Source organism: Parasteatoda tepidariorum, chromosome 2, assembly GCF_982258835.1.
Source record: "Parasteatoda tepidariorum strain Cologne lab strain chromosome 2, Ptep-v5.0, whole genome shotgun sequence".
Taxonomy (NCBI): Eukaryota; Metazoa; Arthropoda; class Arachnida; order Araneae; family Theridiidae; genus Parasteatoda; species Parasteatoda tepidariorum.
The window spans coordinates 118,172,512-118,196,124 of record NC_141756.1 but is presented as its reverse complement, the minus strand read 5'-3'; the positions used below and the strand labels follow the sequence as shown (position 1 = coordinate 118,196,124).

Genomic DNA, 23,613 nt, shown 5'->3' with positions numbered 1-23,613 from the left:
AAATTGCAATAAAAATAAAAGTCAACTCCAAGATAACCCTATCAATTCCATAGTGTCTTTATTGCACACAAAATGAGAATCACATGTTTATTAAAATGTGAATCATTATCTAAATAATGTATAAGAGATGCATAGAATTTATGGCATTCCGTATACATCCAACAATATTTTCAATTTCAGACTTGCTTAGTTTTTTGTAGCTGGAATACACCTAAAATTTAAAAGAAATGAAACATATTCATTTGTCTCCTTCAATGAGATCTGAAGTATAAAAGACCCCTTACCTTTGGTGAGTTATTAATTTTTGTAAGCACTTTCATCATCAAGGTAGGGGCAATTGCATCAAAACTAAAAAAAAAGTAAAAAGTATTTTAAAAACAGATTATTAATAACAAGAAAAACACAAAGCTTAACAACAAAATTTTTTGAATTAACATTTTCCAATTACACAAAATAAATTAAATACTTATATAAAATAAGTATTAACAAAATAAACAGTGAATCGTTTTACTAAAACTTTTTCTTTTGTACTTATAACTGTATTAATTTAGAAAAAGCCCACTTTTATCAAATAGGGAAGCAATCATTCGATGCTAGTAGACACTATCTTCTAATTTTTAAATGTATATTTGTGTAATTATGAATATGCTCAGGGTTTAAAAAATAAATTTTAAAAAATAAATAAACACAAAAATATCTACTAGTTAGCGTTTACGAAGCTTAATTCAGCACAATTTTAAGATGCACATGCAGCTTAATTCTTCACAGGTATGTAATATTAATAAAATTATGCATGAATTTATAATTAAATAAAAAAAGTAACATTTAGATATCGGTACTATATTGAAAATTAAAACTTATAGTTCAATATAAAATTGTTCCAATGTTGCAACTTAAAGTTAAATTAGTCTCTCTAGCATCCTATACTTGAAGCACTAAAAACTTTCCCTCACAAAATTACAGATTTAAGTTTACATTATAAAGAGAGAAAGTTAGTTTCATGAAAGCTAGAAAAAAATGAAATTCCTCTTTGTTTATTTTTTGGAAAGATTTGTTGTTTATGAAAGAACAAAATGTTCAGCATTTATTTAATTTTGATGATGATTTAATTTCCATAAAAACAATACAGTATTTCCATACAAAAATACAGTCGTTTCAATCTAATTGTTTTGGTTTTTTATTAATTCCTTCTAAAATTACGCAAAAAGTAGAAAAAATTATCGTAGATTAGTTGCAAACAATAAAATTTCATAACTTTAGAAAATTTGGTTTGAAACAGATTATTACAGATATTCTCAAAAGCCATAATTTTTTTCCCCTTCAGATTTATGATTTTTGATTTATGCAGATTTTTTTTCGTGGGTTAACCTAGAATAGCACCCACGTTTAGCCTGTCAGCAGCACAGCTTGGATTGAACAAATCTAAAACTAGCAAATATTTTTTTTATATTATAAAGCTAGAAAATATGTGTCAAAAATACATTACAGAAATTTGCATGACATAATAACAACTTATTAAAAAAGAATCAAATTTTTGAAAAGGGAAAAAAATAATAATACAAAATATAACTTAAAAGTTAAGCTTTTATTTACGTTTTTTCTTTTAAAGAACAAGTAAGAACTTTTAAGCACTTTTAACAGTGCTTAATTTCCATGATGCAAAATTATACTCTATTAAGCACATTTAAGGTACGTATGAACTCTAAAGAAAAGGGAAATTCAATTCAAGGAAAAATCCACAAAGTTTCTTGTTCTGCAGCTCCACAGCAGATACTAAATCAAAAGTTACGATAGATGAATAAAATAACTTCTGAATAGAGTGAATGGCTCTCTTATATACAATATTTTAAATTTAAAAAAAAAGTTGAGTTATGAGAAGAGCTTCAAAAATTAGCTATACTGAATGAAATGTAAACAATATTAGCTGCTTCGGGGAAAACTGATAAAAGTTTGCTATTAACTAAGTCTAGAGCGAGAAAAAAAAGTGAGTATATTAGAGAAAACCTCTAAGAGGATAACTGAAAAACAAATTTGAGAGTGGATTTTAAACAATAAGCTAATTTAGAGTAAATTATAAAGAAAAGAGTAATATATTTACCTAAAATGAGTAATTTGGTTTTCGAGAAGTATTCTTTATTGTTCATTAATATCGGCAAAAAAAATCTTTCTCTTCAACAGTCGCAGTTCCAATGCCGTCCGGCCTTAGGTAGAAAATAACTCACTTTTTTAGAATATTATTTTCGTAAAGCACACACAATATTACAATAAAATTAGTATACTTAATTATTTATAATATACATAAACTTGTTCTTAGCATTGATACAATCTTCATAATAAGCTATGAAGTGTATTTAAAAATGGCTAACAATTAAAAAATTAATTAAAAAAATATTGTTTCTTATAAATTTTTATCAAGCATCATTCATATAAAGTAAATGATACATAAAAAAGCTTTAGATTTCTTTTAATATGTAATTTATACATTCATGTCTCACTGTTTCATACAATTTAAGCTTTTAAAAATAACTTAGGTATGTTTCGACAATATTTTAGACACTGAGCAAACTATCCAAATGTAATGCATAAGTAGAAAAATTAACTTTTATAGTATAACAATTTATTTTCATGTAAAGTATTGAATGATAATGCAAATTTTAAATTAAATTGAAAACGATACTAGTATTAATGTAAATAATTTATATTTTTGAGATGATTTTCCATTTTTACCACCGATTTCTAAATCAGTTTTCAATATTTAATAAATACGCACAATAAAACTTCATTGCAAAAAGAAGTTTAATTAGTTGAACAACTTTTCAAAGAATAGTAAAACTTTTTGTAAAAAATTCTTTACACTGCAATTGTTCTCTACTACTAACCTATGCAACTAAAACATTTTATTTTACAAAACTCACAGTATAAATCTAAAGAACTACAAAATTATCAAGGTTCTAATAGGCTAAATAGTTTTTTTTTCTTCTCTTAATATTTAAACTAAAGATGTATCCAAAAAAAAAAAAAAAAAGCGCAGTACAACTATAACTTTTCTAAAAGAATTTTTTTTCTTTAAAAGTACTTAGAACTTAACAGAATAATGGAAAAAAATGTTTATTTTTTTAGCACATATAATCGATTAATGAGCTACAATAGAAAAGAATACAATATAAAGAAACTGAGCTGTTAAATGAAAAAACTAATGTGAAATTATTATCAACAATGATAATTTTGGAATACATTTATTGGTGTTGATAATTTTTTTAAAGAAAAAAAACAAACATTATTTTGAAAATGTTGTGTAGTATAACTTTAATTCCTAAATTTAAATTAAGTACATTATTTTATTAGATTTCAAACGAAAATAATAACATGAAATTATTATAAAGGAAAAAAGTATTTTTGTTTTTACCCCAAAAATTAAATATAATGAAGGAAAAATTTTACCAATTTGTTTTGCTTTTTTGCCCTCCTTACAATAAATACTATTTTTTAATGTTCCTTATCACAGTTCCTATTCATCCAAAAACTAATTTATTAAAAAAAAGTGCTTTCTCGATAAGTTTAATTCTTAACACTAGGTAAGGATACCATAACAAAATTTAAGTTTGAAATAACTCTAAATAAAACTTATTATAAATTTGATTTTTAAATATAAATCAGTGATTCTAAATTTCAGGAGAAAATTTGTTTCAAGCACTTATGCAACAATAATAGCTTAGGTACTTATTGGCACAGTAGATTTAGATGTTGCTCACACAGCTGATGGAAAATTAGAGGCATAAATGGAAATTATGAGATTATCAGTAACTAAAAGACTAGAAAAGTAATTAAGTTTGGAGAAATTTTATTAAATCTTTTCAATCTACATAGCTATTAATCTGTCTATTAACCCTGTAATGGTTGCATAATTTTGAAAACAATCATATAATTGCCAAATTTTTTTTATTCAAGAAAATTATATAAAAAACGAATTGCACTTACAATATGTATTCATTCTTAATTTATGGTTTAATTGCAAATCTACATGTTCGATGCATGCTGATATCTAGTTTAAAATAAACTTTCTCAAAACGCATTAAAAATAGTCTAGTGTTGCTATCTGAAACATAGAGAAATCAACATGTTTACAGGCATAAGCAACAGATTGTTTCAATCCTTTTGGAACATTATTTCAGCCTAGAAATATCACAATAAAACTTTAGAAGGCAAAATTTTGTCTCGTTATTTTTGGGGGAACGAGAAAGAGTAAATTGTAATCAATTGCAAGTAAAACTGATTTTAAAACCTACTTGTTTCAGTTTACCGTGATCAGACATGTGACTGGACTATATAAAAAGCTTTGATGGCAGAGTGTAGACACGTAAAAGGATAAACAATATCACATAATACTATAAAATAATTTTTCTACCATGTGAAAGAAATTAAAGATTTTTTTACATATAAATATTAAATAATAAGTGTCAATCTAAAACAAGTTTCTTTGTATCTAATTTTTTAAACCTGTATAAGTTCATTTCACTGAAAAATATTGAAGGGGGCACTAGTTCTAAAAAGGAAAAAGAAGCAATGCTTTTCAATGAAAAATAACACATATATATGCCTAATAATACAATATAAACTTAATAATATTTAACTTCTTTTTGAACCAGTTACTCTTTTCCCCCTGTTTCTGTAATTCAGTAGTTTTTACTAAAAACAGTTTTGATTAAAAACAGCTGCTTTTTCTTATATTTAAGAAAAAATGATCAAACTCAGATTTTTTTCTTCTTCATTCTTTAATTTTCTAAACAAATATTTAAAAGGTTTTTCTACCATAGTTGAAGAAAAATGTATTTTGTATAAAAACTTGCTTAAAGTCTATCTTATCAGTAGATTAAAATATTTTTTTGTGAGATGAGAACTATCTTAAAATAATTGGGAAGGAGTTATGTCCTATCTCTACTCTAAACGTTAGAGGAGATAAAATATCCATTTTTTACAGTGTCAATCATATGAGCTAATTTTTGAAGCCAAATATTGCTACATACCTCCTTGTAACCTAGATATGGTTTGAAGTTTTTGCTGGTTTGAGGTTAAACGAGGGGAATTGGTTTACGAGATAGTCCTGTAGCCCTGTACATGGCCATGATCCATAGATGGCACTCATTTTCATCGCCACTGGCATAAAGTCCGCTATTACCTTCCTCCTTCACATTGAAGAAAAATCTCCCACCTTTAAGATCTAAAATTTAAAGTAGCATTAAACAAAACAGGAAAAGAGATTTTATTCAAACAAAAGTAGATTCTAGTTCAGAGATGCCATCTTTTTTTTTTGCACTAACTGAAGTTGCTCTAAATATTCAATTTACCAAATTCTATTTCATTAATTTTAATAAGAATCTTGGATACAAAATCTGGGTGTACAAAAGGCGTTAAAATACATAGACATTTAAGATAGATGAATTATAACACTGATAACCTGATGAATTTTTAATGTATTTCCTCAGTCCTTAAATTTAATTAAAATTAATTAAAACCCTTATGGAATAACTTTTATTGTATGATTTATAGTCAAATTATTCTGTTTTTTAAATAAATTTTTTTTCATGAATTCCACACATAATTTTTCTTTGCAGATTGTTGTTAGTTTTTTTTTACCATAGATTCATTTTCTTAGGCTAGACTACATATATATTTCAATAGAATAGCTCTTTAATATAACAGAGGATAAAAAAGAAATCAATCTTAGAAAAACCCACTTTAGGGTGGGTTTTACTGGGCTTTTCAGGGTGGGTTTTACCTAGTAAAACCTGACCGGGTTTCTCTGGGCAAGTGGGTTTTTTTTCGCAACCCTGAATAAGATTAATAAAAATATTACAGCAACAGATTTTCTCCAGATAACAGTAACAGATTTCAGAAGACACTTTTAATTAAATGAAAAGGAAGCAAAACTAGTTAGAACACCATTAACTATGAGTAATTTTTTAAAATCACTATCACATTAATGAAGATTAATTTTATTATGAAACATTAACTGGTGATTCATCTCAGATCCTGGGGAGATAAAAACAATCTGAAGAATAAATTAGTTCATTTCATACTGAACAAACCTAAAAACAAATTGCACTCCAAAAAATGACAAGATTTATACCAAAGGGCCAGAAAGCCAGGTTGGTAGGACACCGGGCCCATGTCCAAGAGGTCATGGGTTCGATCTCCGCAAACCCTAGACTCTCCGCGTTATAAATGGTGACTGGTGCACATTAAATCTGTCAAGTTACAAAGTTCTTCATTCTCCCATAAATCATACCTCTGGGGATACTGATTTATGAGTTTCTTCTGGAGATGAGTTCCTTGTCTTCTGGAAAGATTTTTTAGTTTGTTTAAAAAGTTCTAGAGATATGGCCAAATTTGCAAAAGGTATGTTTATTTAAAGAAGATACGTTTTTGTGACTCATATTGTAGCTTAAAATATCGTCTGCACCAATTAATTAGCATATTTGAGGTCATGCCTTCAAACCATCAAAATTGAGTCCTAAAATGTGAAAATCTGACCATTGGATCAAAAGTTATTCAGGATGGTCCGTTTTTTTTGGTGCATTGTAAATAAAAAATACATAGCAAAATTTTATAGTAAAATATGAAATTCTTAACAAACATACAAACTATAAAAATTTAAACTTACCATAAAAAAGCTTTTGTTTTCAGATATTTTTATCAGTTATAAAAGCTAAACAAAAGTTCACTATGCTGAAAATGATCTCATGTTTTGATATTTCTGAAAGTTTTGGTGTGATTAATTTTTCATAATGTAGTTTTTACTAAAACATATTATTCTGGTTGATTTTTTGCAAATAATAACAATACTTAAATTTTAAAAACTCTGGTCAGTTAAATTTCAGATAGTTTGAGCCTTCACTGAGTTAGGATAAAAACAATGATCTGATTATTCTTGTTGCCAAGCTTGGAATTAATTAATGTGCTACAATTTCTATAAAATAATGCTAAAATTTAGCTTAGATAAATAGAAAGAAAAAGAAAGAAATAGTTTGAACAAAAAACAAACAATTTGAGACAAAACGATTTAAAGTTTAAATTAATTGAAACAGAAAGCAAAACATAAAACACAGAAATAAAGATCTTCCAACTAAAAAAAATATTTTTCTGTTTCGTTTTAAACGTTTGGTATAAGAGCTGGAATTCTTTTGCTGTAGCTAAAAGCAAAAATAAACTTTAAGTTAATATGCAAACACAAGCACTTAAAGTTTGGTTGATTTAGAAAAAAAAAGTGAGCAGGTACTCAAAACTATGTCTCGCCAATTAATATTAATGAAGGAAAAATGTATTAATCTTAAGAATATTTCCAAGAAAAATATTTTTTTTGCTTATTATGTTACTTTTTGCTTTATAGATGATGAAAATCATTGAAAAGTTAATAAGAAATAATTTTCAAGACAAGTTACTTAATTTTTTTACCTAGGGATAATAAATAACTGAGCAGGTATGCAAAATTACTATCTGTCTGTAGTAAATTTAACTATTTAAAAGCTCATCTATGTGGAACAGCTTTAGAAGCGATAGGAGGTTTTGCTATTTCCTCAGAAAATTATGTTAAAGCTATTGATTTGCTAGAACAGCGTTTCGGAAGAAAGGAAATATTGATAAACAACCACATGAGTCAATTATTAGAAATTACCCCTTTAAAGCGTTCTGGGGATGTAAAAAATTTTCGGCAATTATTTGATAAAATACAAATCCATATAAGAAGTTTAGAATCATTAGGTATTTCATCAGATACTTTTAGTACTTTATTATCTCCTGTAATACTTAAGTCAATCCCAAACGATTTAATATTTGAATTTAATAAAGAATTCAGAGAAAAATATTCTTTAACTGATTTGATAAATTTTTTGAATAAGCAATTGATAGCAAAAGAGAAGACTGATTTAATGAGAGTGAAAGAAAAACAAAATTCGTCGCTGTATCCGAATATTAATGAAGGTAGTTGGCGCCACCACAAAAGGGGGGAGCGGGAAGTGAAATATGATCGCGAAAGAAATCCTACTGCCAATGAATTATTTGTTCATGATTCTACTTCTAAAGCAAGGTCGTGTCCGTTTTGCGGTGAGTTAAATTGTTCTGGTTTAAATTGTGAATATGGAAAAAGTTTATCTTTAGATAAAAGAAAATCGATTTTATTAAAAAGGGGCATTTGTTTTAGATGTCTTGGGAAAAATCACATGAGCTCAATGTGCAATGCAAAGGTTAAATGCTCTCATTGCAATAAAAGACACGTTGAAATTATTTGTTTTCAGGATAATAAATATTCACAACATGAAAATAAAGAAATAATAGAAAATACTACACTTTCGAATAATAACTGTTCGTGGGAAGTTTATCTTCAAACTTTAATAGTATGCGTTAAAGAAAATAATTTGAAACAGTTAGTAAGGGTAATAATCGATCAAGATAGTCAGAGATCGTATGTCACAAAATGGGTTTAAAAGGGTTCGGGAAAGAATCCGTGAATCATGGATTATTCGGTGGAATCGAACATACTGAAATGCATCAAAAATATTGTCTAAACTTATTAAATGTCGATGGAAGCTATAATTGTGAGTTAGAGGTTTTAGATGAGAAAAAGATTTGTGCTTTTTTACCCAAAATGAATGATGCATATTGTTTAAACGAATTAAAAGATCTGGGTATTTCTATTAGTGATACGATGATTAATGATAGGTCCTGTTTATATGAAAGAGATTCTGGCGAGATTCATTTGCTCATTGGAGCTGACTACGCTGGAAAGATATTGACGGGAAAAGTAAAACACCTTAAGGGAGGTTTGGTTGCTGTACACACTTTGTTAGGGTGGACAGTAATGGGTAAATCTGAGGTAGAGGGAACATCTACAACTAGCTCAATGTTAGTATTGTCATTGCATGTAAATAATGCAAAAATTGAAGATCTCTGGAATTTAGATACCTTGGGTATTAAAGATAGTAGTGCAAAGCGCTCTAAAACACAGACCCAAGAACTTGCTTTGAAACATTTCAGAGAAACGGTTAGTAGAGACAGTACGGGCAGATATACGGTTAATTTACCCTGGTTAGATGGTCATCCTCCTTTACCCGACAACAAAGAGTTTACTTATAAAAGACTAAAATACACAGTTAAATCAGCGAATCGGTTAAATGATTATCGAGAGGTTTTTAACCAATGGGAAAAAGAAGGTATAATAGAGGAAGTTAATGAGGGTAATGATTATTCTAAAAGCTTTGGAATGCATTATTTGCCACATAGGGCAATTTTTAAAGATAATTCAACCACTAAAGTACGTCCTGTTTTTGACGGATCAGCTAAAACCAAAAACTCCGTATCAGTAAATGAATGCATAGAAAAGGGCCCAAATCTAATAGAAATTATCCCAGCTGTATGTAATAGGTTTAGATGGGGAAAGATCGGAGTAATATCGGATGTCAAACAGGCATTTTTACAAATATCTCTTAACGAATCTGATAGGGATTGTTTACGATTCATGTGGTTGAAAGACAGAGATCCTCAAAAGATAATTACATATAGACAGTATAGTAGTATTCGGAATATCATGTAGCCCCTTCTTACTTGCGACTGTTCTGAATCATGTATTAGATCAGGTAGAAGAGCCATTGAAAAGTCTTGCAGTGAAGATCAAAGACTTTATGTATGTTGATAATTGCATTGCAAGTGTAGACTCAGTTTCAGAATTGGAACATTTTAGATCTGAATCTCAGAGAATTCTGAAAGCTGCTTAATTTGATTTACGTGGCTGGGAAAATAACAACCTACTTGAGATGAACGAATTAGTGCAATATAATTCCAACTGTGAAAAGGAAGTGTCAGTATGGGGCTAAAATGGGACAAACAAAATGACACTTTATCCTGTGAGTTGGTTAAAGAAGGAAACAATAGTGAGCCAGTTACCAAGAGAAAAATCCTATCTATGGCACACCAGCTATTCGATCCTATAGGGTTCACTTGTCCTATAACGTTGGTCCCGAAACTTCTTCTACAAGAATGCTGGAAGATTGGAATTTCTTGGGATTCAAAATTGCCCGACGAAATAATTAAAAAATTCGAAAAATGGAAAGAAGAATTAAAAGAATTGAGCAACTTCAAAATTCCTCGTAGACTTTCAAGCTTAAATCTTTCTAAATGAAGCACACATCTTTTGTGACGCTTCCATGGTGGCATATGCGACTTGCATCTTTTTGAGGGCTGAAAGGGATGGAAAAGTTACTTGCCAACTTATTCAAGCAAGATCTAGAGTTGCCCCATCGAAAAAAGTGTCGATACCAAGATTAGAATTACTTGCATGTAACATTGGAGCTAGATTGGCTGATACAGTAAAAAAGGATTTAAGATTGGAAGATATTGAAACATTTTTTTGGAGCGACTCCATGGACGCTCTTTATTGCATAAGGAAAGAAGGTCCTTGGACGATTTTCGTATCCAATCGAGTTGACAAAATTAGAAGACTTTCAAAAGCTAGTGACTGGAAGTTTGTTCCGGGAACTCAAAATCCAGCAGATTTGCCTTCAAGAGGTTGCACCCTATTGAAGAGACAATGGCACGAAGGAACATCTTGGCTTAAAGAATCAAGAGAAAACTGGCCTAATTTTGATCTAGTTCCTGATGAAAAAATAGTGTATGCCGAGAAGAAGAAAATCATTGTACCATCTTTAAGTATGAAAAATGACGAATTTTACTACAACATATCTTCCTACAAGAAAATAATCAGAATTACAGGCTGGATATATAGATTTTTTGAAAATTCCAGAGCAAGCAGTAAGAAAACCGGAAAATTATCTGTAGAAGAGCTTATTAAAGCTGAACTCAAAATCTTGAAAAAGGTTCAGGAGGACTCATTGCAAGGCGAAAAATTGAAGAGTCTGAAACTCCTGTCGATATTTACAGACGTTAATGGACTTGTGAGAATTAAAACAAAAATCATTATGCGAGAAGACAATGAAAACTTTAAAGTTCCAATTATTTTACCATCTGATCATCATGTTGTTAAGAGCCTTATTTTACACAAACACCAAGAACTCGGACATCCTGGAGTACAATCTTTAATGGTAGCTCTGAGAGAAGATTATTGGATATTGAATGCTAGAAGAACTGTAAAAAAGGTACTGAAAACCTGACATAACTTGTCAACGATTTAATGTGAAAAGACCTGAAATACCAGAAGGAATACACCCGGAAGACAGAGTAAAAAACGCCTCAATTTTTGAAGTTATAGGAGTGCATGTTGCTGGCCCGTTGCTTACGAAGGACAACAAGAAAGTGTGGATCGCAATTTTCACCTGTGCGATTTATAGGGCAGTACACTTAGAACTATTGACATCACTTACCACAGATAATTTCATACTTGCCCTGAGAAGATTTATCGCATGCAGAGGACGTCCGTCAATTATCTACTCCGACAATGGTACTAATTTTATTGGAACTAACAACTCTCTGAAGAATATCAACCTAGAAAGACTAAAGACAACCTTTTCTCCAATTTTATGGAGATTCCTACCTCCGACTGCTCCATGGTGGGGAGGATTTTTTGAGAGGTTAATAGGACTTTTGAAAACAATTTTGAGGAAGGTCCTAGGTCATACATCCTTAAATTACCAGGAAATTGAAACTGTTTTGTGTGATTGTGAAAGCCAACTCAATTCAAGACCTTTAACATATGTTAGCGATGATCCCGATGATTTATGTTTTTTAACACCTGATTTATTCCTGAAAGACACTCGTACTAGTAGTACTACGGACTTGGATAGATTAAAGCTAACTGACAAGACGGAATTAAGCAAAAGATTTGCGTATAGAAGAAGACTGATGACAGATTTACGAGCAAGATTCCGTAGTGAATATCTGAGTCAGCTACATCATAGACTGACAGTTCGAAAACCAACATACCATCCTAAAGTTGGAGATATCATCTTGATTTGGAATGATAGTCTCAAAAGAATACATTGGCCCTTGGGAAGAATACTCTCAGTTTACACAAGTAAAGATGGACTGATCAGAAGAGCCAAAGTTAAGACCAAATCCGGAATTCTGATCAGACCAATTCAAAATCTCTGCCCATTAGAACTGGACGAGGAGAATCTCAACAGCGAAGATCAGTTGCCAGAGACTTCCAAATATGAGCCAGAAAGAACATCATCGGACATTCCTGATTCAGTTCCTGCTACTACCAGAGTTGGATGTGTTGTTCGCCCACCATCCAGATTTGGACAATGAAGTATTGAGATTCGGTTCAACATGCCTTGAAACTCAAAAAGGGGAGTGTTAAAAACAGAATACCATTTTCCTTTGATAGAAAACAAACTAGATGGCGCGACGAGATTTAGAACTCCTTAAGAACAACAATTTTTTAGTTAGTTTGATTATGTTACTGTCGTTGGAGAGATCATGTTGTTTTTGTAGTGTTTAGTGCTGTTAATATACACATGTTAACCAATTCGATGGAGTATATTTATTGAGTTTGTGGTCACTGTTTTGATTTATTTAGGTACGTACCGACCCGGGTAGAAGAACAAGGTAAGAAACATTTTATTTGATACCTGTTCTATTGAAGTAGATAAAGAAATAAGTTATCCTTTTTTAACAATCTGAAAACATGGACTTGTCCGGTATTCTTATAATCACTTCCAATTTTCTTTTGTTTGTTCTAAGGTCATAACTAACTGAAGTAACTTCAAAACAAAGATTTATGATTAGCTGAAAGTGAAAATACACTACAGGAAGCACTTATGGAATTTCTTCCCTAGAATGGACAGTTTTGCTAAGATATCTTTCCAGTTCAATGTTAGAATGATGGCATTAAATGTTATTTTATTTCTTTTGGAGTTAATCTAAGCTATTCAAAGTAATTACTAAATGCACATTTTAAACATACTATTTTTGGTAAAAAATTTAGTTTTAAAAACTACGATATCTATTTTTGACTTTTCTCTATTTAGATTCTACTTTTCTCTGTTCAAAATAAAATAATAAGCTAATTTCATAACAAAACATTAGTTTCCAACTTCAGAATGGTTGAAAAAAAATATGTGAATGGAACACACAATGTTATATTAATATAGCAGTTAAAGCAGCTAACTAGATAATGGCTTAGTTTTCATATTTCTTGGCAATACATGTGTTCATTTTTTATTTCTGTGCACTCTGAAAGAAGTATTTATAATTAAAACTGATATTTCTGATATTTTTTTAGTTTTTGAAATATTATTTATAGGTTACATTTATAATGTTTTTGTGTTGGTTAAGTTTTAACTTAAACACTTGCACTGCGGCAATGATGCATCCCACCCTCTGCAGCACTAAAATTGAAATAAAATGCATATTCCTTGAAAATTTGATTATTTTACTTTAATAAATAATATTATATTATAATATTTAGTTGCAATCAATAACCATGTACAACACTGGAGCAGAGCTATTATTCTCAGAAGACAAATTATCTTGTCTGTCGCAATGAAAGAGTTTAATGATACTATTTCTGAAAAAGGCATTTCAAAGTCTTATAATATAATTCAACAATATATTTATAACATTAAATATTTTTGGTTTTATAATGACAGTTAAAGTTATAACAAAAAGTATATTATCAGTTAACAGGTTAATAACCTAAAGCAGAGGTTTCCAACTGGCGGCCCAAGGACCACATCCGGCTCGCTTTTTTTGTGGCCCGCGAACTAAAATATATTAGTTGTCATTTTTTTTTTGCAGACAATTTTCTTAAAAATCAACATGGGTTTAAAATAGTTTTCTTGTTAATAGAAACCTAATTTTTTCGTTTCTGTGAAATTTAACATACCAACGATGCAAAAAAATTTATTTCTTGGGTTTTGCAGCCAAGAAAATATTTATTCAAATACCAAAATAATCATGTATGTTGCTCTTTTTTATTTCACTTTTTTGTATTTTGTGAATATAATTCAGCGTGTGCATATCATAAATTTTCTCAAAGAAATTCTCCAATTTAACTTTTTGAAACCACTCATTTTGGAACGAAAATATTTACATTCACATTTGTAAATTTTAAACGTAAATATCTATTCTCTGGTGGTTCCAGCAGACAAACCTCAATTTTCTCATTGAACATTTTGTGTGGTACTATGTAAATTTTAATACCAACCTTTTTAAAGTTTTATATCTTAACAATTAGATATCTGTTGCACATTCATTGTTTAATACATAGGTGCACATTAAAGTTATTGTAGCCCGAATTTTTATTATTTATTTAATATTTTAAAAAATATTATTAGTAACAATTAAGTATTTTTAAAAATCTACTTCTTATTTTAATTTGTAATTCAATACTTTTGTTTTGTACAACTTGGTTAAAATCTGACTGTAATATTTAATGTTCCTTCAAACATAAAAGAGTCCTACATAAAATTTTGATAAAGTTGCAGCCCGCCATTTCATTTGCGTTTTTAATTTTGGCTTCTAGCCTCATGTAAGTTGGAAACCCCTGACCGAAAGGGTAATGAAATAATCTTTACAGTGCTAAGACATTAAAATACCTCTTCACTCAAATCTATTTCGTTATTTTCAACAGTTGAACTTCCATCTAATACATTTGTATCGTGACATCCTTTTTCAAATGTTTCTTCTTCAATTTGTATGGACTCCTCATTTCTAGAAAAAAGCATAACATTGATATTAATTTTGAGATATAATTGTTATTGAATTCGAATTAATTAAGATTTGAACTATAATATTCAAAATATTTTTGGTAGAAAAGGTTCCATTTCAAAATATTTAAATGAATTATCTAAGTCTTATTAAAAGATACTTTTTTTAAATTTCTAATAAGTATGGATTTCTTTCTTTCACATACAAATCTTATAACTACTAAACTATGAGTTCTATCAGTTCAATTCTTTGATTTAATTGGATTTAAAATAAAAAAGAAGTACATAAGAAACACTCAATTATGGATAACGGGTCCATATGTAGATAATTAAGCTAGTTCAGTGGATGAAAAAAGTTGACTAGACAGAGCATGATGCAAAATATCTCTGTTATCCAACTACACAGTAATCTCTCTGAAATCCTCTAAAAATGGATGAGAATTTAGAACAAAACAAATAACTACCACGCTAATAAAATTTTTTTTTAAAAATTTAAAAATATCATTGGCTTCAAATACTTTGATAATAATTTAATTAAATATTTAGGAAAGTATCAATGATCATACGGTGATGAGCATAGGAATGTTTAATTATAGTCAAATCAATTTACGCTTACTTAATCGAAAACAAAAATTCATTTCATCAATACTGTCAGCAATTTTTTATATTTTTAAGTAACTTATTATTATTTTATGATTTCTTTATTGAACTCTGTTTTAAATTCAGTTCCCTTCCTTCAAATAATAATTTATGTTTGGAAATTATGGCTGCTTTTAAGAACATTGCATAAATTTGTTTTTAATACAATATTTAACAGTTGAATTGATTTTTGTCAACTTAGCAAAGCAAAACTTAGCAAAGAAATAGCTTTCAGTAAAGGAAAACAAAGCATTATTAGGAGTGAAGAAAAATAAAAATGGAGTATTATTGAGAATATTCGGTCAACAATTTCGAGGAAGGTTTAACGTCTGGTGTAAAACATCTGTCTTTGATTCAAAGGTTTAATTTTATTTTGTAGCCAGAAGTTATGACTGCTCAAAAACTGCAAAAAAGAAACTTATGAAAAATAAATATTAAAACAAACTGCAATAAGTTTTTTGTTTGAAAAGCAACATAAATATCATTGATTTGCTGACAACCAATTTAATAAAGAATTTTGAATTGTATGCAATTCTGCTGTTACTTTTTGTTGTTAAATGTATTAGCCATCTTTCATATATTTCCCATACATCTCAGTATAAATAAATTTAGAAAAAAAAAATTTACATTTACATTTTATTTGAAGTTCTTAAAGCAGAGTTGAAAAAAAAAAACATTATTTTTTTTGTTTAAACCAGATTTTTTGGTTAATACTGTGTGCCCGTTTTTTTGTTTGTTTAAAAAGTTGAATAATATTAAAAAGTAACAACAAATACAGTTTAAAAATTCATATAAGAAACAGTGAAGGAGTTTTAAACTAAAATAATAAATATGTAAGCAACAAAATTTGTAACAGATACAATTTTTTGATATTTATAATAATATAATTCTTTTTACATTTACAATAATAAAATGTACTTTGTATACTGATAATAATCCCACAAAAGTGTAACAAAGTTGATTCCTTCATTTTCTCGTTGGAAATAATAATATTTGATTACAAATACTTACTAATCAGTATAAGATTTAAAGACAGTCATTGCTTTCAATGCTTGACTTATTGTAATAGAACATATATCTTTTTATGTTAAAGTGTAATTTTTATTTACATTGAAAACTTAAAAACAACCTAAGAAAAAACTGATGATAAATTATTAAACTTGATTAACTGAAACTTATTTTCATAGGAAGCAATAATTAAATTTATTACAAAAAAATTCTCAATGCAAACAAAAATTTTAGAGTTTAGCATTACTATATAAATTACTTAATTTTAAAAAAAATGTAGACACATTTTTTGATGAATAATAATTTCTTACAAATTTTAGTATGCTAATTTAACATGTGTCGATAAAAAAGAATTCAATGTTTTTAAGGGAACTGAAAAATACCATAAAAATCACTCAACTTGGCAAAATATAATAATAAATTCTTTTGCCAAAATGAAAAGTACTCCTAGATTTTTGTCACAAAAATATATATGTACAATTGGAAATGTAATTTGAAATTGGAACCATAAATTTGAACCTGCATACCATTCACTGATTTAGAATCAAAAATTAATTTATCAAAATATAAGTTAATATGGAAATAAAAAAGAGAATTTTAACAGCTATTTAATGCGTTTATGGACTCAGAAGACTCTTAAAATCCCACTTTATCAAAATAAAACTAAAGTACCACTTTACATAACACTTATAAAACCAGTTTTAACATATGCTTCGAAAATATGGACCCTCATAAGTAGACAGCGGATAATATGCAACTGCTTACGTGCATATGCAATTGCATATTTTAGCACTTTTTGCCATTTGTGCATATAAATGCATAAAAAGGTATATTTGCTCTTATAAATGCATATTTTCAGCATTTTATGGCTTTTCCCTCCTAAAACCATATCACTATTCTTTAAATTTTATTTTGTCGTTCTTCATCTCCAGAAAGGGTCAGCTGGATTGATGTTGCTGGGAGTGATTGCAATCACGTGAAAAAGATGTAGAAATGAGGTGCGTGTAGGGACGGGGGGTACAAAGGGCCCACCCAAACAGATATTCGTCATAGAAACCTCAGAAAGGGATGGTCAGATATTCTATGAAGGGATGTCTTTTCCTGGAATTAATAATTGTCAATCTGTGTGGGAAAAATAAGACTTCTGTGGTAGGTAGAAAATGACCTCCCTTCCTGAGACTGATTAGTTAAAAGGTGGAGTGAATACATTTTCGGAGAGAGCTGCTATTCTAACATATTTCGATAGTTCATCCGATAGATAGTTTTGACATCCATCAGTTGAATACGTAGTTAGTGAAGGTTCGGACGTGATTTTTGACTGCTGAATTTCATAATATGCCAAAAATTAAGTCGACTAAATCAAATTTAATGAAGACATGGATTTCGGACTATGGGAAGGACTTTACGTCCGATGGGGAAATAGTATTTTGTGTGAGTTGTCAAAAACACATTTTCTGTGAAAAAAGTACCAAATCGATCAACATATAAAGACTAATGCTCACTCCGCGAAGAAAAAGCAGAATACAAAAGGATTTGTTCAAAGTTTATTAACTATTCCTGTTCAAGCAGCTAAAAAGGAAAGTGATTTTTCTAGTGATTTATGCAAAGCCTTAGTAAGCAGCAATATTCCTTTAAAAAAGTTAAATAATCCAAACTTAAGACAGTTTTTAAAAAAATATTCAGATAAAAAAAAAACAATCAGATCATTCCCGATGAATCGACTTTTAGAAAGAATTACCTTCAACCGATATATAACGAAGTACTGGATGATATTCGACGAGGCCCTATATGGATTGAAGTCGATGAGACGACAGATAAGTGCAGTCGCTATATTGCTAATTTTATTTGTGGAAAAATGGATAATATTCCTACTCGACCACATCTTCTAGCAAGCAAAGCCCTTGAAAAAGTCAATCATTCAACCATAGCAAGGTTTGTCAGTGATTCTATCAGATTATTAAGGCCTGATAGAGATGGTTCTGAAGATGTTTTGATTTTTGTCAGTGATGTCGCTCCGTATATGGTCAAATCTGCAGCAGCACAGGAAATTTTTTTTATCCCAGAATGCTTCATATTACATGTTTGGCTCATACTGTTCACAGACTGGCTGAGACTGTTCGAGAAGTATTCTCCTCTGTGAATGATTTAATTTCTAGTATCAAGAAAGTTTTTCTCAAGGCACCTGTGTGCATAAAATTGTATAAAGAAATGTATCCTGATTTGCCCCTACCTCCACAGCCTGTGATAACTAGGTGGGGTACATGGATTGAAGCTGCACGTTTTTATGCTAATAATTTTGATTTAATAAAGTCAGTTGTAGATGCAATTGACAGTTCCTGTGCTTCTTCAGTTTATGTCACAAAAGAATTACTACAGGATATCTCTTTGTAGAAGGACTTGGCCATAATTGACACTCACTTTTCTTTCTTAAGTGGAGCAATAACAAAGCTCGAAACATGAGGTTTTCCCCTGGCTGAGGCCATATTCGAAATTGAAAAAATTCAACAGTGCATCAATGCTCTTCCAGACTCAGTTGGGAAGAAAGTAAAAGAAAAATGGTGTTTCGTTCAAAACAAAAATTCAGGTTTTGAAGCAGTGAAGAAGATAAAAGATTTTCTTAATGGAAACAGAACTGAACTTCCAGAGAAAGTAAAACCAACGAGTACGAAATTGTACAAGTTTTGTCCAATAACATCGGTTGACGTGGAGAGGTCATTTTCTGCTTTCAAAATGATCTTTGATGACCGACGACATCAATTCAACCTTGAAAATTTGGAAAAACACTTAGTTGTGTATTGCAACAAAAATTATTCAGTTTAATAAAATCTTTCCGGAAAATGCGATGATTTTTCTTCTCTCATTTATCATACTTCAGTTTTAGGCTTTTTCTTCAGAAATGTGTAGATTCAAGTAAGAAATATTTTGATTTTCTTTCTTTTAACAAAAAAATGTTTTAGCTGTGTTTGTTGGAAAAAGTAAGTAAGTAGTATTTAAATAAGTTGAACTTTTAATTTCTATTTTAAATGCATATTTCTAGTTTTAAGAGCATATATTCAAGTTTTTTAGTGCATATTTGAAATGCATATTTTGTCCGTTTTTTAGTGCATATAATCTGCTGTCTACTCATAAGAAAAGCTGAAAATGCTATCTTGATATTTGAAAGAAGAGTCCACAGAACTATTTTTGATGGAGACAATGGTGTCTGAAGAGAAAGATACATCTAGGAAATATACAAGTTATATGAAAAAGATATGATAAAATTAATAAGACTAAACAGAAGGAGATGGTAAGGATGAACTCAAACAGAACTGCCTTGAAAGTTTTAAGTGCCACTCAATATACCGTAATTTCACGGAGATTGGCCACAGCGTTTATGATATAAAGCTTGAAAATTTAGTAGGAATGCGTATCTAACGGGGCAGCCTATATAGTATTACTTTTTTTCCTTTAAAAAATTTTGCTTTTTAGAAACCCCACTGGAAATTTCATCATCATTTTTTCCACCTGTTACTGTGCTTTTAATTTATTTTTTCATGCCTAATGTTACTCCAAGGAATAGTCAGTGCACCTGGAATTTTTCCCTCCCCACACTCCCCAATCCTTCCTTGGAATCACTTTCTGGAGACCACTATCCACAAGAGAACAAAGTCTCTCTTTCCCTTCTGCCATATGAACAGTTGTTGAGTGTAGGAAATGGGCGCGGAGTGGAGAAGCATAAATCAGAAAGGAATGAATGAAGAAAATCAGGGTGGGGCCAGTTATAACCTCAACTGTAAAACAAACACTCCCCCCCCCCTCTGTTTTTTCCAGGAAATATGTCTCTTCCACTTGTCATGGATGCCTCTCTCCACTCCCCTTTTTTCTTCAGCTGGTTGTTACAAACATGTGAATGTTTGTTGAATAAAGGGTGCTGTTGAGCTTGGAATGACCTTCAATAATCTTGCAATTAGAATGTTCAAAAAGAATTTCTAACTTTCAACTGAGGCTCAGTGAAGAGGGAAAAAAGCAAAGTGTGTGAGAATTATAGACAGGGATAAAAGAAAGAGCGTCCTAGGCGGATTCAGTTAAAAAAAGAAACCTGATTTGAGAAGAGAAAATAGGGGGAGGAATTTTCTAAAAATAGAAACTTGTTTTATATGCTTGGGAGAGAGCTTTTTTTCATTGCTCATATTTCTGTCTGATTTCGATCATCTTCCTCAACTTATGATTTTTTTTAATCTTCAATTCTGATAAGTTTTTGTTTTACTAATATTTTATTTTCGTTAATATTTTGTTTCGCTTAGACTATTTTTGTTTCGTTTTAACATAAGTTATATTTAAGTTATCCATTTTAAATGCCTCCCATAAAGAGGAAAAATTATACCTCTGAGTTTAAGCTGTCAGCAATTAAAAGAGAAAAAGAAACTGTGATATATGACTTCAAAAAAGCAGAAATCATTCTGGGACAAAATGAAACCGAAAGTGAGGCTGAAAGTGTGAGTGACAAAGACTAACCCGAAATAAACAATTAACTAGTAAACCTAATTTGCTCTGATACAGAGAGTTCTGATTTTGAGGGATTTTTAAATGCAGTGATATGAATATATAGTGATAGGTGATATCTAAATAAATTATTCTTAAGCTTTTCTATGAACAAGATTTGTTTGGATTTATCGTTTATTTCCAAAACAGGATATTGAATTGTTGATTCAAAAGTAAGATCGTTTTAGTTTTAAATATTTCCATACTTATTTTAATAGTTTTTCATATATTAATTATTTTATTTATATTTTAATGGTTACTTCACTTTAAAAATGCTTACTTTTACTTAGAAAGTTATTGAAATCTAATTTATATACTAGGATTGTTTCTATTTTTTTTGTATATTCAATATCCTTTTATTGGCTTTGGTTTAACTATTTAAATTATATACATATGCGTATTTAGAGCATGTGTTAAGTCTTTAATCAATACCTGCGTTAAGTTCAAAATTCGTTAATTGTTAAAAATTCGGCGCGTCGTGTCCGGTGAAAAGCTTTTTGCTTTCAGCCGATTTTTGAGGGTGCGGCATATATACCAGGGCGGCGCTTCTCTGTGAAATTACGGTAATAAAAGGCTAAGATAAGAATAACAACAATAGACAAGCTGTTCAGATTTCTATAATTAAAGTAAGGAACTGGAGAACAGCTGCCTGCAAAAGAGTGGAATGGAAAAATACTCTAAAGAAGGCGACATAGGGCTGTTGTGTCACCAGAGATGGTGATCGTAGCTAAGTTTTATGTATGATTCTTTGTTTTATAAATTTGATTCAAAGTTATTTTCAAAACTACTACATATAAATGATTTAAAAGTTCATACGTAATGTAACTTTGTTCAGACTCTCTCATGGGGAGGCTTTTAAGATGTTAGCAAAATTACCAAAAAAATTTTTGGAAGCTATAGTTTTTAAATGTTGATTGCCTCTACTCTATAACATAGTTTTGCAAAAAATAGCAGTTAGAAGGTCTGTATAATATATATATATATATACTCATATATCAGTGGCGTGGCGTCCGATCATCGGACGATGCGGCGATGACCAAGTAATATTTCAGAGAATTAGATAGAGTATTTTGAGTTTAAATATAATTTAAAAAATATGATTTTTCCAAAAAACAAAAAAAAATCCAGATCAAAAATTTGTAAAAACCAAAGAGAAACCTTGTGCGATCCGCAAACTTTAGCACATCCAAATAACGTTTTTTTACCTGCCTCAGTCATTCATCCCCCGTCCCCACCGTATCTTTTTACCTAACTAAAAGTAACGCTACTCACCGCAGATTTTTGCGCTTCTGTTGGACAGAAGCCAAGAAGCTCTCGCACTTTCAAGTGAAGGGGTTGGATTTCAAACTAGAACAGCGTTGCTGTTCCGTTATCCGCTGTACTTCCCTGTTGTTATGAAATGTTATTCAATTAAAATTTCTCTTTTCTTAAAGGGTATTTTTTTATTTTGCAGGACTTTTTGATTAATTTTTCTCTTTCATTGTATTGTATATTCTGCTTTTTAACTGAGATGGCTTAGTTAATAGATTGAAAGTTTTGGCGAGGGAGTTAGATCGTAAGTTAGAACAGCCAACTACCGATGTGCACGAGTTTTTTTTAAATATTTCTGTTTGTTTGGCGGGTTTGTTGTTCAGTGATTTTTTTGTCTTGCTGTGTCATAGATATTTTTATTAATTGAGATGGTGCTTTGATTATTTTTTGGTAAGTTTTTGCATCCTCTTTGAATATTCGTATGTGATAATTCAGTATTTTCATTAAATGAACTGAAATTTTTTCCCCATTGATGCCCATTTTACTGATTCAAACATGGCTGAATTGGATATTATACAAGAACTCCAGAAAAAACTTAAGATTTGAGGATAAACTTAATATTGTCCAAAATGGTAGACCTTGTCCATCACTCAAAAATTTATCGTCTAAAGTAAAAGAAAGAGGCAGAGAATATACCAGACACTTTACAGTTTCTAATTATGATTCTCATACTTGGCTCTGTGGCAGTGAAAGTTTGTCCAAACTTTTTTGCTGGCCCTGTCTTTTATTTTCCAAATCCAAAAACGTTTGGAATTTTAGTGGTTTCAGTAATTTGAATGGATTAACCAAATCAACCAAGGAACACAAAAATTCTAAATCACATCTTCAGTGTGTAGCAGACCTGTATAATTTTGGAAAGCAAACGAATAGATGAAAGAATAGACAAAACCCTCAAAGTTAATAGCAATTTGCATAACCAAACAGTTAAGAAAAATCGTGAAGTTTTAAAGCGACTCATAGATGTGACATGTTTTCTTGCCAAACAAGAATTACCTTTCCGAGGGCACAATGAAAAAACTTCCTCTCTGAATCAAGGAAATTATGTTGAAACTTTAAATCTCTTAAAACTCTACGATCCAGTTTTAGCAGAACATTTTTAGCAGAACATTTTTAAAGGCACTTCAAATGATATACAAAACGAACTAATTAGTATTATTAGTGAAGAACTGATAGAAACTATTAAACGAGAAGTTGAGGAAGCAGATTTTGTAGCTTTAATATTAGATGAAGCGTTGGATATTAGAAGAAGGTCACAGCTCTCTACAGTTTAGAGATATGTAGTGAAGGGAAACAGCAGTGTTACAGAGAGGTTCGTTGGATTTACCGACGTAAGTGCAGACCGTACATCTAATGGTTTGCTCGAGCATGTACAGAAAACCGTAAGTGAATATAAACTGGCAAATCAATTCATTGCTCAGACGTACGATGGTGCTGCTGTAATGTCAGTCCATTTGTCAGGTTTGCACAAAAAGGTTAC

At 30.1% G+C, this 23,613-nt stretch overlaps 1 long non-coding RNA gene across 26 annotated transcripts in view; it reads right to left on the bottom strand.

Annotated features, from left to right (window-relative positions):
* The window catches only part of LOC122272739 (uncharacterized), a 65,467-nt gene that overhangs the window by 17,620 nt on the left and 24,234 nt on the right, over positions 1-23,613 (bottom strand). For 20 of the 26 annotated variants that reach the window (XR_015431736.1, XR_015431735.1, XR_015431739.1 and 17 more), the window contains 4 exons: positions 14,547-14,661; positions 5,025-5,218; positions 2,099-2,201; positions 285-348 (listed from right to left, as the gene is read on the bottom strand). This is a non-coding gene — a long non-coding RNA (uncharacterized LOC122272739). The remainder of the gene's footprint in view (positions 1-284; positions 349-2,098; positions 2,202-5,024; positions 5,219-14,546; positions 14,662-23,613) is intronic. The other 6 variants (XR_015431743.1, XR_015431760.1, XR_015431747.1 and 3 more) reach the window with 3 other exon arrangements.